At 37.4% G+C, this 16,973-nt stretch overlaps 1 pseudogene; it reads left to right on the forward strand.

Annotated features, from left to right (window-relative positions):
- The first annotated feature begins 629 nt into the window (after nucleotides 1-629).
- LOC141843480 (uncharacterized) lies at nucleotides 630-15,088 on the forward strand (annotated as a pseudogene).
- Nucleotides 15,089-16,973: the final 1,885 nt, after the last annotated feature.

The following is a 16,973-nucleotide window of genomic DNA, read 5'->3' on the forward strand; positions in this document are numbered from 1 at the left end:
ATATAAAAGTGAAAAATTATTAGATTATTAGATTATATAGGCTTATGCGAATAGTCTATTAAGATAAATCTAATAAATATGATTTATCATATACGTTTTTATGTGTTTGATTTATTAGATGTGGATCCTATGTGTAAAAATAATTTTTAATTATTATTGATGGTGAGACTGGTATCCCTGTGTATATGAGTTGTGGTTCCTATAGCAACATTATCTAGTAAGATTCTTACCGTCCGGAGAGGAAATATGTGCGGTTATTTTATGGTTCCCATAGCAGCATTATCGAGGAATTAGGTTAATTTACAGTAAAATAATAATTAAAAGTGCAATTATTTACTTATATCTTAATGGCTCTTGTGCGGATCTAGCTGGATACCATTGAGCTCTGTTCAACGTCAATCATAGGAAAACTCCAAGGGCGACTAGCAGAAAATATTGCAATGCAGATCCAATTAATTGACAGGAAAGTAGCTCACGCAGCATCAGCACAGAAAATCAAGTCGTCTTCTTGGTTCTTCTGCATATCTAACATTACCTGATTGAAGTTGTACAGAGCTCGAATGTTATATTTTTTGCAGAAAAGAAAAGGATAGCATTCGAGCTTTGTACAACTTCAATCAGGTAATCAAGCTAAACTTCTTCTTCTTCTTTATTTGTTTTTGGGGTCAATTTTTTCTTCAGTATCTCTCCTGCATCTGCTCTTTCTCTCTCGGTTGTCTAATGTCGATATCAATTTACCTTTTTCCCAGAAGATTAGAGGAAAGTTGTCTGAACAAGTCTATTTATTATAATTATTATTTGAACAAGTTTAATCGTGAACAACAAGTAGATCTGATATATTCCTCTTTTATCCTTTTTCTATCTGTGTTACTAATTTTCTTTTTTTCTAAGATCTCGGCTATTATTTGTGTTTTTTAGGAAGTTGATAGATGAAGCTTTGGTTATCTTAAATCATTTGTCGACAGCTGAAGCTTTGTTTGATTCATTTACCTTTGGTTTAGTTGTCTGAACAAGTTTAATTTTGGTTAACAAGTAGATGCTCCTTTACTGTTTCTATTGCAGTTTAATTTTGGTTAATAGACGAAAGATGATTATGGATGCTATCTAATTTATCTAAAATCATTGATCAATAGCAGCAGCTATGGAAGTAATCTCGCCAATACTGGAGAAGGCTGGTGAAAAGGTCATCGATAAGCTAATTGATGCAGTGGCTACTTATGTGCGAGATCAGTACTACTGGAAAACTGACTTGCAACAAGAATTGGAAAGCCTCAAAAGTTTACTTCCTCAGATCCAAGCAGTTGTTGGCTTTGCCCAAGATAGATGTTAGATATTGGTGACCTGAATTCCGTGTGATCCGATCTGAAAAGGTCGCGGTGCGACATATATAATGAAAATCAAATTATGACAGATCTACGGTTGATATGGATCGTTCCTTATTATAAAAGCTTATTGCTAGGGTTTCTAAGAAATTTTGTAAAAACACAAAGATTATGTGTCGTCATTGTATTCCACCTTTTGATAGTGAATTTTCTCTCCTCTGTCTGTGGTTTTTTTCCCGTCAAGGGTTTTCCACATAAATCTGTGTGTGCTCTCTATTTTTCTTGTTGTCTATTCTTGCCGTAATCTCATAACAAGTGGTATCAAAGCGAAGTTCGTTTTGATTTTGTGGTTTTCAACCAGGATTAATGGCAATGACAACCATGAAGTATGATATTCCGCTTTTGGATCGCAACACCAGATTTACGCTGTGGCGGGTTAAGATGCGAGCAGTGCTGACGCATCTGGATTTGGACGATGTGCTGTTAGGGTTTGACAAGATGCCCTCGACATGGACAAAGGAGGAAAAGGAATATAAGGATCGAAAGCTCTATTTCAGATTTACCTTCATCTATCGAATGAGATTTTGCAGGATGTTTTGAAGGAGAAATCCACTGCTGCATTGTGGTTGAAATTGGAGCAGTTGTGCATGATAAAAAGTCTTACAAGCAAACTGAGCCTGAAACAACGTTTGTATTCTCATCGCATGGTAGAAGGTACGTCGTTAAGAGACCACTTGACTGTGTTTAAGGAAATCGTCTCTGACCTAGAGGCTTTGGAGGTAAAATATGATAATGAAGATTCAGCATTGATTTTGTTGTGTTCGTTACCCTCGTCATATACAATTTTCAGAGATGCAATTTTATATAGTCGTGATACTCTTACTTTGGATGAGGTTTATGATTCATTATTTTCTAAAGAGAAGATGAAACAACTTGTCGGAGGATCTAAGGCTCAGGGTGAGGGTCTTATTATTCGAAGTAGGACTTAGGAGAGAAGTTCTGGTGGTAATATGAGGGGCAAGTCAAAATCCAGAAATAGAGATAAAATTTATAATTACTGCAAAAAGAAGGACCACATCAAATCAGAATGTTACAAGTTGCAGAATAAAAATAAAAGAGCTGATGAAAATCTGAAGGGAAAACAACCAGAGAAGTTTGGTGAAGCTGATGTTGTTAAAAATTACAGTGATGGTGAACTCCTCGTTGCATCCAGGGGCGGAGCTAGGATATTGATCGAGTGTGGGCAACAATATAATATATTTAATAAAATCAAATAAAATTTAAATTTTATAATCATAAAATTATGCATGCTCTAAAATTAAACATCAACATTAACTAAATAACATATATATTGAGTGTGTCCCACAAAAAACTCATATGAGGAATAACTATGTTTCATTATCTAATAGAATAGAACACATCAACATGATGCACAAAAATTGACATAAAAATTAAATTTCAAATGACAAAATAAAAACTAACATGCTAAGTTTGTCCAACCGGATAAGCCTCCCTAATATTAAAAAAAAACTATCTATTCCACCATCATCATAAAAAGATGCTTAGCTATGAAACCCAACTGCAATTGAATCAAAATCAAATTAGCATTTGTCATCAAAATGGGAAACAAAATATTCCCAAGAATAGAAAACTAAAAAAATAAGATATGTTGAATGAAATCATAACTCAAAAAAATAAATGCAAAATATTGTAAAATAATTACCTTATAATTGTTCTTTTCGGGTCTTCATATTTTGAAACCTTTGTATAATAGCATCATTATCAACCGTTAGAAATATTTCTTTCTCCACATAGACAATAAGACTATCATTCATCCAATCATCACTCATCCGATTGCGCAACTTGTCTTTCACAATTCGCATGGCAGAAAATACTCTCTCTACCGTCGCAGTCGCAACAGGTAAAATTAATGTCAATGTCAAAAGTTTAAAAACCAATGGATACACCATACTTTTCTTTGACATAACTAACTTCTCTGAAAGATCACCAAGGCCTTTCAATCCTTGAAATGCTTTGTTAGAACGCATATCACATATATAAGTTTCAAGTTGATCATCAAGTATAAGGAGATCAAATCTTGAGAAATCTTGTGGATAAAACTCAGCCAGTTTCAACAATTTTTGCTTGTCAAAAGCCAAAAAAGAATTTTGTGGACACAAACAAGCTATACAAAGAAGTAACTCTGTACTTGCCACTGAGAAACGATCATTTAACTCTTGAAGTTGCATATCAATAACACCATAGAATAAATCAACTCGATAATGATGTAAATTTGTCACTTCTGGTGGATTACGATGGGGACGACCACGTGGTGCCCAACGTGTGAACATATCATCCATTTGGAGACAATCAATGTAATGATTTTGACAAAAATGATGAACTTTCTCTAAAAATGAATCCCAACCATTATCTCTCATATTTTGAAGTCGTTGTTTGCATACTTGAACCAAATCCATTGCATTTACAATATCCTGATCTTTCTTTTGTAATGATGCTGACAATTCATTCGAAATCCCTAAGACCTGTTTCATCAAGTGTAAATTGAATACAAAATCGAATGAAAGTATTGACTCCAATAAATTATATGCCTCGGTTTTTTGATCAGGGGAACTGGAATCATCATCTGAAATCATTTCAAGCACATCACTAACAGCAGAGAACATAGAAATCAAACTGATCAAAGAATTGTAATGTGACCCCCAACGTGTATCCCCAGCACGTTGAAGGGTAGTTTCTTGATTAAGTCCCCGACCACTTGAAATTTCACCCCTATCCAATGCCTCAACAATAAAATCTGAATGTTTCTCCTTAAGAAGATCAGAACGTTTGCAGGATGATCCAACAACATTGACCACATCACCAACAATACGAAAAAAATTAGAAATCGGAAGATTTTTCTTGGCCACAGCAATAAGAGCTAGTTGAAGTTGATGAGCAAAGCAATGTATATAAAATGCACATGGGTTCTCATTTAAAATGAGTGCTTTTAGACCATTGAATTTACCTTGCATATTACTTGCTCCATCATAACCCTGTCCTCTCAACTTAGATATGCTCAAATTATATCTAGAGAACATCTTATCAATAGCAGCTTTAAGTGAAAGTGTTGTAGTACTAGTAACATGTTCAATTCCGATAAAACGCTCATTTACATGCCCACTACTATCCACATAGCGCAAAACAACTGACATTTGCTCCTTTGTTGACACATCACGAGATTCATCAACTAAAATAGAGAATAATGAATCACCAAGATCTCTAATAATAACATTAATTGTTTCAGTTGCACAAGCACTTACTATATCCTTCTGAATATCAGGTGATGTTAACTTGCAATTTTTAGGAGCATTTTTCAATATCACATCATTAATTTCTTTGTTATGAGCACCTAAAAACTCCAGTTGAATAAGAAAGTTACCCGGATTAAGAGAACCTTCAGTCTCATCATGACCCCGAAATGAATTCCCTTGTCGCAATAAAACTCTAATACAATCAATTGAAGCATTAAGACGAATACGATAATCATTCCGCATTTGCTTTGATTGTTTGTGCAAAATTGATTGAATATGTGCATCTTGATTCATCAAAGCTTCACAATCCATTCGAGCTTTATGATGTTCACTATCATGTTGGCCAACATGAATGTTTAATCTATCTTTACTCTTCCAATTTGTGAATCCTTCACTAACAAAAGTCTCCCCTCCTGCTTGTTTTCCTTTAGTTGTTTTGAAGAGATAGCAATATAAACAATATGCGGCATCTTTTTCTATACTATATTCCAACCAATCACCAAATTCCTTAAACCAAGAAGGATTGAACCGTCTAAATTGACTTATTCCAAATTTTCATTTTGGGAATTCATAACATGAAGGTTGACATGGACCTTTTTGCAAATATATCCTTCGAACTTGATCCCTAATGTTAGCATTATAAGAACAAATTGGAATCCTTAATCCAGGATCTGTCGGTAATTGTGAAAAATCAAATTCAACTATGACATCTCCAATATTTTGTTCTTCTAATTCTAGAGCTTTCCTTTTGAAAAATCTATGCATTGTTGACATAATATTTTCCTAAGATCAATGAATAAATAAATAAACAACAATTCACACTTAAATAAATAATAAATTAACAATTAGAAAAAGGGGTAAGAGACTAAGAGTTTACCTCAATTGGCCAGCTTGCTTCCCAAGATATGGCAGCTCAATTAACGGTACTGATTGCTCCAAGATTCAATCTAGCAAACATAAACCTATAATTAGAAGAAGAAAAAAATAGTTAAAAAAAATTAAACATTGAAGCAAACAAAAAAATGGCCAGTTTAGGAAACGAAAAAGAACAGTTACAGCACATCCATGTAGGTTGACTTCCTGCCCATCCTTGCTAGCACATGAAACTTAATTTAGGGCATAACAAAGTTAAGGGAACTTCTAATTGTTAAAAGTACAGTTGCATTATCAGGAATTTGCAGAATATGATTAGTAACCCATTCTAACATTGCAAAAGTTGAGCTAGTTTATCCTTGCAATTAGATTCTTATTTATCTTCAGTTACTTCAGTTCCCTAACTTATGAACATTGTCAACTAGATTTACCAGCTAGACCAGCATGATTTGCTGCCTATCCTTGCTAACATGATAAATTTGCTGCTATAAACTATACTAATTTGATGTTGAATTCATGTAAAAATTAGTTATGTTCATTTGTGCATTAACTTTCAACAATTTGTTTATTATCAAATATGCTGACTAATTATCCTTTTTGTATATTTTAAGGTTCTGGTGTTTCAACTGATGTTCAAACAAGCTATGCAACAAGAATCATGGCAATATCTATCATCTCATTTGTATTAGTGCAACTACCACGAGTTTTCAATTTTTACTCTGGACAGCGTTTAGCTGTTTTGCTCTCTCTTATTGTTGCAATTGCGCAGATGTAGCTGTTGAGATACATGCAATTAAATGGAAGCAATTTGCAAATTTCAAGTCAGATGCAATAAAAATTAATCAAGTCTCATAAAAAAGTCAGCAGCAAAGCATATATTAGGGGGAAATTAGATGCAATTTGTAAACAATAAACTAAACTGTTAACAATGTAATTAACTGATGTCTAAAAGAAGAAAACTTGAGAAGGAAAAAAAATCAACACCCACCCACCAAAATCAACGCACACAGCTGAGAGGAATCCGAAGATACTAAAAGCTTTGGGTGAAGCAGCAAGGTCCAAGGAAGCAAATAAAGCAACACCAAGCTGGGAATCTCAAACCTCTCCAATCCTCGAATCCCAGCGGCGAAAACGAGGCAGGCAGGAGAGCCTCGACGTCAAGCAGCGCCAAGGCCTTTCTTCAACAGCAGCGCCGACGCCCTCACGTGGGTGTTGCTGCGGTAGCTACTAGCTTCTCCTTCTACTCCTCGGGAGCGGAGTCGTCTTTTAGGAGGGCGGAGCAGAGGCGGCGAGGCTTGCGGGGGGAGGGCTTCGGCTGCAGTAGCGGGAGGAGGGAGGCGTCGGTTTTCGTTCGATGAGAAGGGGTGAAACAGCAACTAGGGCAAAAAAAAAAAACTTAAAAATATATAATATTAATATTAAATTTTTTTTTTTGTTTGGGCTCAGTGTGGGCAACTGCCCACACTGGGCCCATATCAGCTCCGCCCCTGGTTGCATCTGATGTTGATTCGAAGCAAAGTGAAGAGTGGATTCTTGATTCTGGTTGCACGTTTCATATGTGTCCCAATTGAGATTGGTTTTCATCATATGAAACGGTTTCGAGAGCTGCTGTGTTGATGGGCAATAATGCATCCTGCAGAATTGCTGGTATTGATACGGTCAGAATTAAGATGTTTGATGGTGCTATTCGGACACTTGGTGATATGAGGCACGTCCCTAACATGAAGAGAAATCTGATATCTTTGAGTACTCTTGATTCTAAAGGATACAAGTACACTGGTAAAGGTGGAGTCGTGAAGGTCAGTAAAGGGTCTCTCACTGTGATGAAGGGGCTAAGGAAAACCGCCAGTTTATATGTTTTGCAGGGATCCACAGTTATTGGTGATGTTGCCGTCGCTAGTTCGTCTTTGTCTGATTCTGATGTAACTAGGCTTTGGCATATGCGTTTGGGTCATATGAATGAGAATGACATGGTCGAATTGAGCAAGAGAGGACTTCTTGATGGTCAAAGTATTACGAAGCTGAAGTTCTGTGAGCACTGTGTTTTTGGCAAGCAAAAAAGAGTTAAGTTCTCAATTGGCATTCATAACACAAAGGGTACGCTAGACTACATTCACTCTAATTTGTGGGGGCCTTCTAGAGTATCATCTAAAGGTGGTGCGCTTTACCTGTTGACTATTATTGATGATTTCTCCAAGAAGGTTTGTGCATTTTTTTTGAAATAGAAGAGTGATGTTTTTTCTACCTTCAAGGAGTGGAAGGTCATGATTGAGAAGCAGACAGGGAGGCAAGTGAAGCATCTCCGAACTGATAATGGTTTGGAGTTTTGTTCTGATGAGTTTAATACCTTATGTAGATCTGAAGGTATTGTGAGGCATCATACAGTTCGGCGTAATCCTCAACAAAATGGTGTAGCAGAAAGGATGAATAGAACTTTAATGGAGAAGGTGCATTGTATGCTCCTTAATGCTGGGTTACCAAAGTTTTTTTGGGCCGAAGCCGCTGCATATGTCTGTTATCTTGTTAATCGCTCTCCATCGACTGTTATTGAAAAGAAAACTCCACAAGAGATATGGTCTGGTACTCCTTCTAGTTACTCTGATTTGAGAATTTTTGGATGTCCTGCGTATGCTCATGTTGATAATGGGAAGTTGGAGCCTCGTTCGGTGAAGTGCATATTTATAGGCTTTAGACAAGAAGTGAAGGGATACAAACTTTGGTGTCCAGAGACTGGAAAAGTCGTCATTAGTAGAGATGTTGTTTTTGATGAAACTAGCATGCTTCAGGGATCTCCATCTAAAACTCCTTCTGAGGAAAATAAACAGAAGACAAGCACATAAGTGGAGATTGAAATTGAGCCGAGATGTATAGAGACTACTCCGGAGCCTATTTCAAATTCTGTGGATGGTATTAGCTCATCAAAAGCACCTTCACAATATTCCATTGTGAAAGATAGACCTCGGAGAGATATTAGACGCCCTCAGAGATATGCAGTGGCTGATTTGGTCGCATATGCCTTAAACGTGGCTGAGAAGATTGATTCCTGTGAAGAACTTGAGACATATTCAGAGGCAATTAGCTGCGATAATTCTGGTAAATGGATAATTGCTATGCAAGAGGAGATGGAGTCACTTGGTAAGAATGACACATGGGACTTGGTGAAATTACCTAAGGCTAAAAAAGTTGTTCACTGCAAGTGGGTATTTAAAAGAAAAGAAGGAATACCGGGAGTTAAAGAAGCCAGATACAAGGCAAGACTAGTTGCTAAAGGCTTTAGTCAGGTTCCAAGAGTATACTTCACAGATGTGTTTTCCCCAGTTGTAAAGCATAGTTCGATTTGAGCCTTGCTTGGTATTGTGGCGATGCATGACTTTGAGTTGGAGCAGTTGGATGTGAAGACAGCATTCCTACATGGGAAACTTGAGGAAGATATCTATATGCAGCAACCAGAAGGTTTTGCAGTCTCAAGAAAAGAGGACTATGTATGCTTGCTGAAAAAGTCTTTTTATGATCTGAAGCAGTCGCCTAGAGAATGGTACAAAAGGTTTGATTCGTTTATGACCACTCATGATTTCAGAAGAAGCAGCTATGACAGTTGTGTCTACTTTAAGAAGACTGATGATGGGTCGTTGGCTTATCTACTCTTATATGTTGATGATATGTTGATTGCGACCAATAATAAGGTAGAGATAAGAAAGGTTAAAGTCCAACTAAGTAAAGATTTCGAGATGAAAGATTTGGGAGCTGCAAAGAAGATACTTGGGATGGAGATTCTGAGAGACAGAAAGGCAGGTAAATTATATCTAAGTCAGAAAGGGTATATTGAAAAAGTGCTTAATCAGTTTAACATGCATACTATCAAGCCTTTTAGTACTCCGTTAGCTGCTCATTTTAAACTTTCAGTTGATTTATGTCCGCAGTCAGATGATGAGGTTGATTATATGTCACGAGTTCCATATTCTAGTGCAGTAGGATCTCTCATGTATGCTATGGTTTGCTCACGCCCAGATTTATCACATGCAGTGAGTGCAGTTAGTAGATACATGACAAATCCTGGTAAAGAGCATTAGAAGGCAGTTTAGTAGATTTTCAGATATTTATAAGGGACTTCTGATGTTTGTTTGCATTTTGAGAGAAATAGAGATGGAGTTATTGGATATGTTGATTCTGACTTTGCAGGTGACCTTGATAAAAGAAGATCACTTACGGGGTACGTGTTCACTATTAGTGGTTGTGCTATTAGTTGGAAAGCTACTTTGTAAAATACAGTTGCGTTGTCCACTACAGAGGTTGAATATATGGCTATTACAGAAGCTTGTAAGGAAGCTATTTGGTTGAAGGGACTGTTGAGTGAACTTAGTGAAGACTTACAGATTACTACAGTTTTTTGTGATAGTCAGAGTTGTTGGGTTGCAAGGGTACAAACATAGTCCCACATCTAAAGCACATGGAAAAGATCATGTGGTTAAAAGGATGGAAAGTATCTCCATCGGTATGAGGCCTTTTAGGTAGAGCCCAAGAACAAAATCATGAGGGCTTAGGCCCAAAGTGGACAATATCATACCATTGTGGAGATATTTTGATTCCATCCGTACTAACAAGTGGTATCAGAGCAAGATCGCTCTTCACCGGACTAACCGCCGGATGAGCCATGATCTAGATCTAACCATGTGGTTTGAACCTTAAAATAAAGGAAGTGGGTGCTCCCATGTCTGAATCAAGAGGACCAGACATCAGGTGAGAAGTCCTAGTAGGTCGGGTGGACCGAGGGGCAAAAAGTCCTAGTTGCGACTAGGTGGGAAGTCCTAGTAGGTCGGATGGACCGAGGGGCAAAAAGTCCTGGTGGATCAAGGATTCAGACATAAAAAATGACGTTGAGGAGGACCTGTGGTCCTTTGTTTGAGGGGGGGATTGTTGGGTTGCAAGGGTGCAAACATAGTCCCACATCTAAAGCACATGGAAAAGATCATGGGGTTAAAAGGATGGAAAATATCTCCATTAGTATGAAACCTTTTGGGTAGAGCCCAAGAACAAAATCATGAGGGCTTAGGCCCAAAGTGGACAATATCATACCATTGTGGAGATATTTTGATTCCATCCGTACTAACAAGAGTGTCATTTTTCTCACAAAGGATCAAATGTTTCATGAAAGGACAAAGCATATCGATATGAGGTATCACTTTATACGTGATGTTATTGCTCGTGGTGATATTGTTGTGAGCAAAGTTAGTACTCATGATAATCCTGCCGATATGATGACTAAATCACTCCCTATACCCAAGTTTAAGCATTACTTAGACTTGGTTGGTGTTCGTTGCTGAGCTTTGCCCGTGAGGGCTGTTGTGGAAGAGGTGGAGAATGTTCTTTTGAAGACGTGTTGTGTTGAGTTGCTCTTTGCTTTTGGAATTCGCATCAAGGTGGAGATTATTAGATATTGGTGACCCGAATTCCGTGTGATCCGATCCGAAAAAGTCACGGTGCAACATATATGATGAAAATCAAATAATGACAAATCTACGGCTGATATGGATCGTTCCTTATTATAAAAGTTTATTGCTAGGGTTTCCAAGGAATTTTATAAAAACACAAAGATTGTGTGCTGTCATTGTATTCCACCTTTTGATAGTGAATTTTCTCTCCTCTGCCCGTGGTTTTTTTTTCGTCAAGGGTTTTCCACGTAAATCTATGTGTGCTCTTTATTTTTCTTGTTGTCTATTCTTGCCGTAATCTCATAACAATAGATTAAGTATGTATGAATCTTCTAATCCAGCATTAATCAAGTGGTTGTGGAAGTTCAGGGATGAGATCGACAAGGCCGAGGAAATGCTGGATGAGCTGGAATATCTTGAATTGGAGAAGAAAGCTAATAGTGACAAAAGTAGGCTTTCTAGAATGGTGGATGCTTCTGTTAAAGTTGCAAAAAGATTACTGAAATTTGATGATTTTCTTCTTGAGAGATTAAGGACATGCGTGAAGAACTTGAACACCTCTGCTTCAGATGTTCATATTTTTTTGGCAATATTGGGGCATACAGGTGGCATCGGCACTGGACAAATGCAGCAAGAGATTCTACCGTTGATTGCTCAAAATAGGATCACCTATTCTTTGCCTGTATTATCATTCAAAGGACGTGAGGAAGAAAAAGGGAAAATCATCCAGTATTTGTTGGGGGGATCAGTGGAGAATGTGCATTGCCTTCCTTTGGTAGCAATGGGTGGTATGGGGAAGACTTCGCTCGCTCAACAAGTCTTCAATCATTTTAAAAATGTGAACAAGGAACACTTCGACATCAAAATTTGGGTATGTGACTCCTTACCTGTTCTCAATGCATCCAGTCTTATGAAGAAAATTTTGGAGTATTCAACCCGCCAATCTGAATCTGGGCCATTGGAACTAATACCAGAGAAGCTCAAGGAAAATTTACATTCCAAAAGATTTTTACTTGTCCTAGATGATGCTTGGGATGACAAAAACCAAACTGAGTGGGAGAAACTATGTGCTCTACTATTATATGGTCAAAAGGGTAGTTGGATATTATTAACAACTAGATTAGAATTAGTTGCGAAGATGGTCGCACAAGTAATCAGAGGAGACACAATGGAGCCAATGAAGTTGTTGGGCTTGTCAAAGGATGAATGTCGTTCACTCCTCTACGAACATGCATTTACTGGTCGAGACCCAAATAAATTCCCACTGCTTAAAGAAATTGGTGAAGAAATAGTGGAGAAATTGCATGGTGTACCTCTTCTAGCAAAGTCAATCGGAGGAGCATTGAACAGTAAACTAGAAGCAGATCACTGGATGAGCATTTCAAAAAGTGAACTATGGAAAATGCCACAAGATTCAAAATACGATTTCATTCCAGCTCTAACACTCAGTTATGTGATGCTTCCATCACACTTAAAGCAGTGATTTTCCTATTGCAGCATATTTCCTCAAGATTACTGTTTCAAAAAGCAAAAACTAGTGTGCATGTGGGTAGCAGCAGACCTAATTTACTCGGATGGATCAGAGGAGGGCTCGGATGAGGAGGACATAACTAACTGCTGCTTTGATATGTTGTGCAATAAATCTTTTTTTGATGTTCATACTGATCGGAGTACATTTTGGTATGACATAGAATTTTATGATTTTGAAGAAGATTTTTATACCATGCATGATATGTTGAACGGTCTTGCTTGTCATGTCTCACGCTATGAATGTTGTAGAATTGTGCATGGCGCTCCCAATTGCATTTTGGATTCAATTCGCCATTTATCTATTACCAGTACCACTATTGCTCAACTCAGTGATCTAGCTAAGATGATGTACAAATTACAGCACTTGTGAACCCTTTGGATAGAGTATTATGGGGATTTTCAACAATTGCTTGATTTTATTCGAGATGCGTGTAAATCATCAAGAAGAATTTGAGTATTGATTATGAATTCTAATTCTTTCAGAGTATCTTATCAATATCTGGAAAGCATTAGTGACTTTGTAAAACTACGATTTCTGGAAATGTTAGATTTTGTGCTATCGCCGCCACTATCAAAATGTAAGTTCTACTTCTTACAAGTTCTAATTGGTCTTGGACTGGCAAAAGATGCAAACAAGTTGGCCAACTTAAGACATTTATACAAAGTAGGTGATGATGCACTTTTCTCAGTGGCTGAAGTAGGAAAGTTGACATCCCTCCAGAAATTATGCTTCACTGTGGGCACAGAACCAGGATATAGAATTGATGAGTTGATGAATATGGATAATCTCCGTAAATTAAGTATTCAACAACTTTCCAATGTGCGGAGTCTTGAAGAGGCCAATATGGCTAACTTGGTCAAGAAACATCATCTCACAGGACTGAAACTGGACTGGAATGGAGTAAGTAATCCTGACATTGATCATCATATGGTTCTGGCAGCTCTACAACGCCCTCCTATGATTAGAGAACTCATCATTATAGAGTATAAAGGTAGTAAACTTGCACCGTGGATGGATACTCCATCTCTTTCTCGGCTTCAACGTCTTCAATTAGATTCTTGTACAAGTTGGGAAGAACTACCCCCTCTATGGAAGTTGCCCTACCTTAAGTTTTTAACATTGAATAACATGAAAGCTATAAGAAGTTTGGGTTGTCACTTCTCCGATCGGATCGACATACAATTTCCAGTTTTAGAGGAACTTGAATTTTGTGGCCTTCCCCTCTGGGAGGAATGGAATGGTGTGGATGACTATATATGGTTTCCTCATCTCAAAAGATTTGAAATTAATAGTTGTCCCAAATTAAAGAAAATTCCTGACCTTCGGTTGTCTATAGAGCATCTCTACATGAAAACTTTGGGGTTAGAAACTCTTCCACGGTCCTACAAGTGTTCTAATGGTTCTAGGACATTTGGAAAATTTCAGCACTTGATGTCCCTCAAATTCCTTCATATTTATAAGTGCCCAGGGATTGTACATATTGGATCAGTTGGTGGAGAGGATGATCATCTCCTTCCGTCATCACTGAAAGGACTTCGACTTGGAGGATTTCTTGACAAACAAGAAGATTTGGCAAGTTATCTACGAGCTCTTACTTCGCTCACTAACTTGTCTTTAAGTTGTTCACAGGGCATGACATCACTTCCGTTAGCAACTGAGCTGGAACATCTCACTACACTTCGAAGCTTGCATATTTGGGGTGGTGAAGCCTTGACTTCACCAGGAGGCTTATATATTATAAAATCTCTTAAATATCTGAACATTGTAAATTGTCCGAAATTCCTCTCTGCTGAGGTTGAGTCACAGGAATTTTTAAAAGACAAGACAAGGAAGCATGCGGTTTTCTCTTCCTCAGTTTTTGATCACTCTGCAAGTAATATAGCTGCTGCTAGCATCCTTCCCTCCTCCCTTGAATCCCTAGATTTTACAAACTCGGACATTTCGCAAGAGTCATTGGGTCGATGCCTTCAAGGTCTTACCTCCCTCAAAAAGTTGACACTATCAGAATGTCATCATTTGGTCTCTCTTCCCAACAAAGAGTATCTGCATAATCTCACAGCGTTGCAGGAATTGCGTATTTCTAATTGTAAAGAATTACTCGCTCCAACATTTTCCACTCTACAAAATCCTGCAACAACAACAGAACAAAGTGCCACAAAGAAAAAGAAGGGAACATTACCTTCACTTGAAAAGATTGATATCGACAACATCTTCTATCTACCCATTTTGCCGATTCCAGAAAAGCTAAAGACTCTCAAAATAGGAAATTCTGAAGTGTTTATCGCTGAATTCATATCTTCTGAGATAGAGGAGTGGTTGCTACAATGTCGAGAGTCTCTAGAAGTTTTACAATGGGAACTGATTCCTCATCTGCAATTGTTACCTGCAAGTTTGGAGAGCTTTTCATCGCTCAAGTATCTTTATATATATTCTGCTCCAGAACTCAAGTCACTACCAAGGATGCCTGCCTCACTGGAGCAATTGATGATTGATGGATGCAGTGCAAAGCTTAAGAAGCGTTGCCAAGAGAATATCGGTCGGGACTGGCCTAACATCAAACACATCAGTGACATTTATATTGAAACAGATGAAGAGGACAAGGCCGAGGTGTGTTAATGCTAACAAGGAATCGACACTTTGTTCATACTGCATATTGTGTTCGCTTATTGAATTACTTCATTATCACTTACCATGCCATCGACTAAGTTTCTCAAATTGCTTGTGTCCATTTTATTCTCTGAGCTATTTAATAATCTTCATGTTGCTGATTTTGTGTTCTATACGTATCACCTCAAGCTCAAGTCAATTGCAACTGTGTCAACAGCAGGCTTTGGAGTTCCACATAATCACATATATATATGATACCAAGCACAGGACCTGATCATTCATCAAAAGGTCAAGTTACAAAGCACAGGACCTGATCATATTTGTGTGCTTTAAGTTTCTGTTTCCATTCATTTTGAGCATAAACCACAAAGAGAAAGAGCCCATTCCGAGATAATACTCAACTTGGTTGTTGTTTTCCACATTTCTATAACACAACTGATTTACTTGATGTATTCATTAGAAGGGCCACATTTCTAAAACACAACTGATTTCTAAAGCGATTGATGATTCTGTTTAAGTTGCAAAAGGATTACTGAAATTTGATGATGTTCTTCGGAGACTTAGGTTATAATCATGGCTGGTTATGCATAGTGTAATCTCATCCTCTATTATTTGAAGCTTTCCTTAAAAAAATATAATGAGTATATTTATTTATTTCCATTGTATATTATTTGTTTTCTGTTAGTGAGAGCCCTAGAGCCAATCATTTGATGATTGTTGTATGGACTCTATGTATCATATTTCTACATTTTATAAAGGTATTTTTTTATGATTATTATACTTACATGATATTCGTGCCATATAATTAAGTATAATAATATCCTTGAGTAGATCGTTTGTATCTATATCAATCGATTGGTTGAATCGATAGTGAGATGATATAGAGAACACTACTCTAAATGATTCCTAATCAAGTATTAACATTCAGGGACAATGTTAATGCGACGAGACTAGCATGTAGGTCAACACGATGACTTGATCTCACAAGTCATGGATATGAGATATCAAGTTGACACATGGGTATGCATTGGATAATGTATATTGAATAATCCGCCATGAGAAAGTATCATGAATCATTATATGAGTGTCATATACTTTCTCATGTGGCTATTAGTATGACTATTAGTCCTTGGACCTGAAGTTATCATGGTTCCCTACATAAGGAGTTACTTATTTTGGCTTCGTCAAACGTCACCCGTAGCTGGGTGGACTATAAAGACGATTACTGGGTATGTAACAAATTATGCGGAGGGATGTGAGTAATGTAGATGAGATCTATCCCTCCCATATAACGGGAGTGATATCATAGTTCTTGATAGAGTGAGACCACTAAAGTGCATGACCATGCCCAAATTGAGTCAACATGTGATGTTGAGCTCGTTTGATTATAGTGAGTCTACTTGAAGTTCAAGACATAGATTGATTAGAGGATGACACGGTCCATGCCTCGGTTTGATCGGTTTGATCAATCATGATATCAAGGATAGAAGGACATTATCACATATTGTGAAGAGTCACAATTAGTAGTTACAATGGTGATGTTGGATCTCAACATTCTTGTAACTTGAGTAGTAGTGATGTATTGCTAGATACCGCTCACTACTTATGCTTCTAAATGAGTTTAGAAGCATTGCCAACGTTACAAGAATCTATAGGGTCACACACAAAGGACAATTAGGTGGAAATGATGAACCAAGAGGATTAGATTCATGTGATGACTCAAGTTGGGTTAAGTGTAATCCAAACTAGATTAGTGGAGTTGATTTGATCAACCTTGGGAGATTAGAAGTCAAGTTTGACTTGACTTGAGAAAGATGACTTTGTGGTCAAGTTTGACTTGACTTGATGGTCAAGTTTGACTTGACTTTGTGCCACATCATCATCAAGTTTGACTTGACTT

Source organism: Curcuma longa, chromosome 12, assembly GCF_044706935.1.
Source record: "Curcuma longa cultivar G26 ecotype Majalengka, Jawa Barat chromosome 12, ITB_CL_G26_1.1, whole genome shotgun sequence".
Classification (NCBI taxonomy): domain Eukaryota; kingdom Viridiplantae; phylum Streptophyta; class Magnoliopsida; order Zingiberales; family Zingiberaceae; genus Curcuma; species Curcuma longa.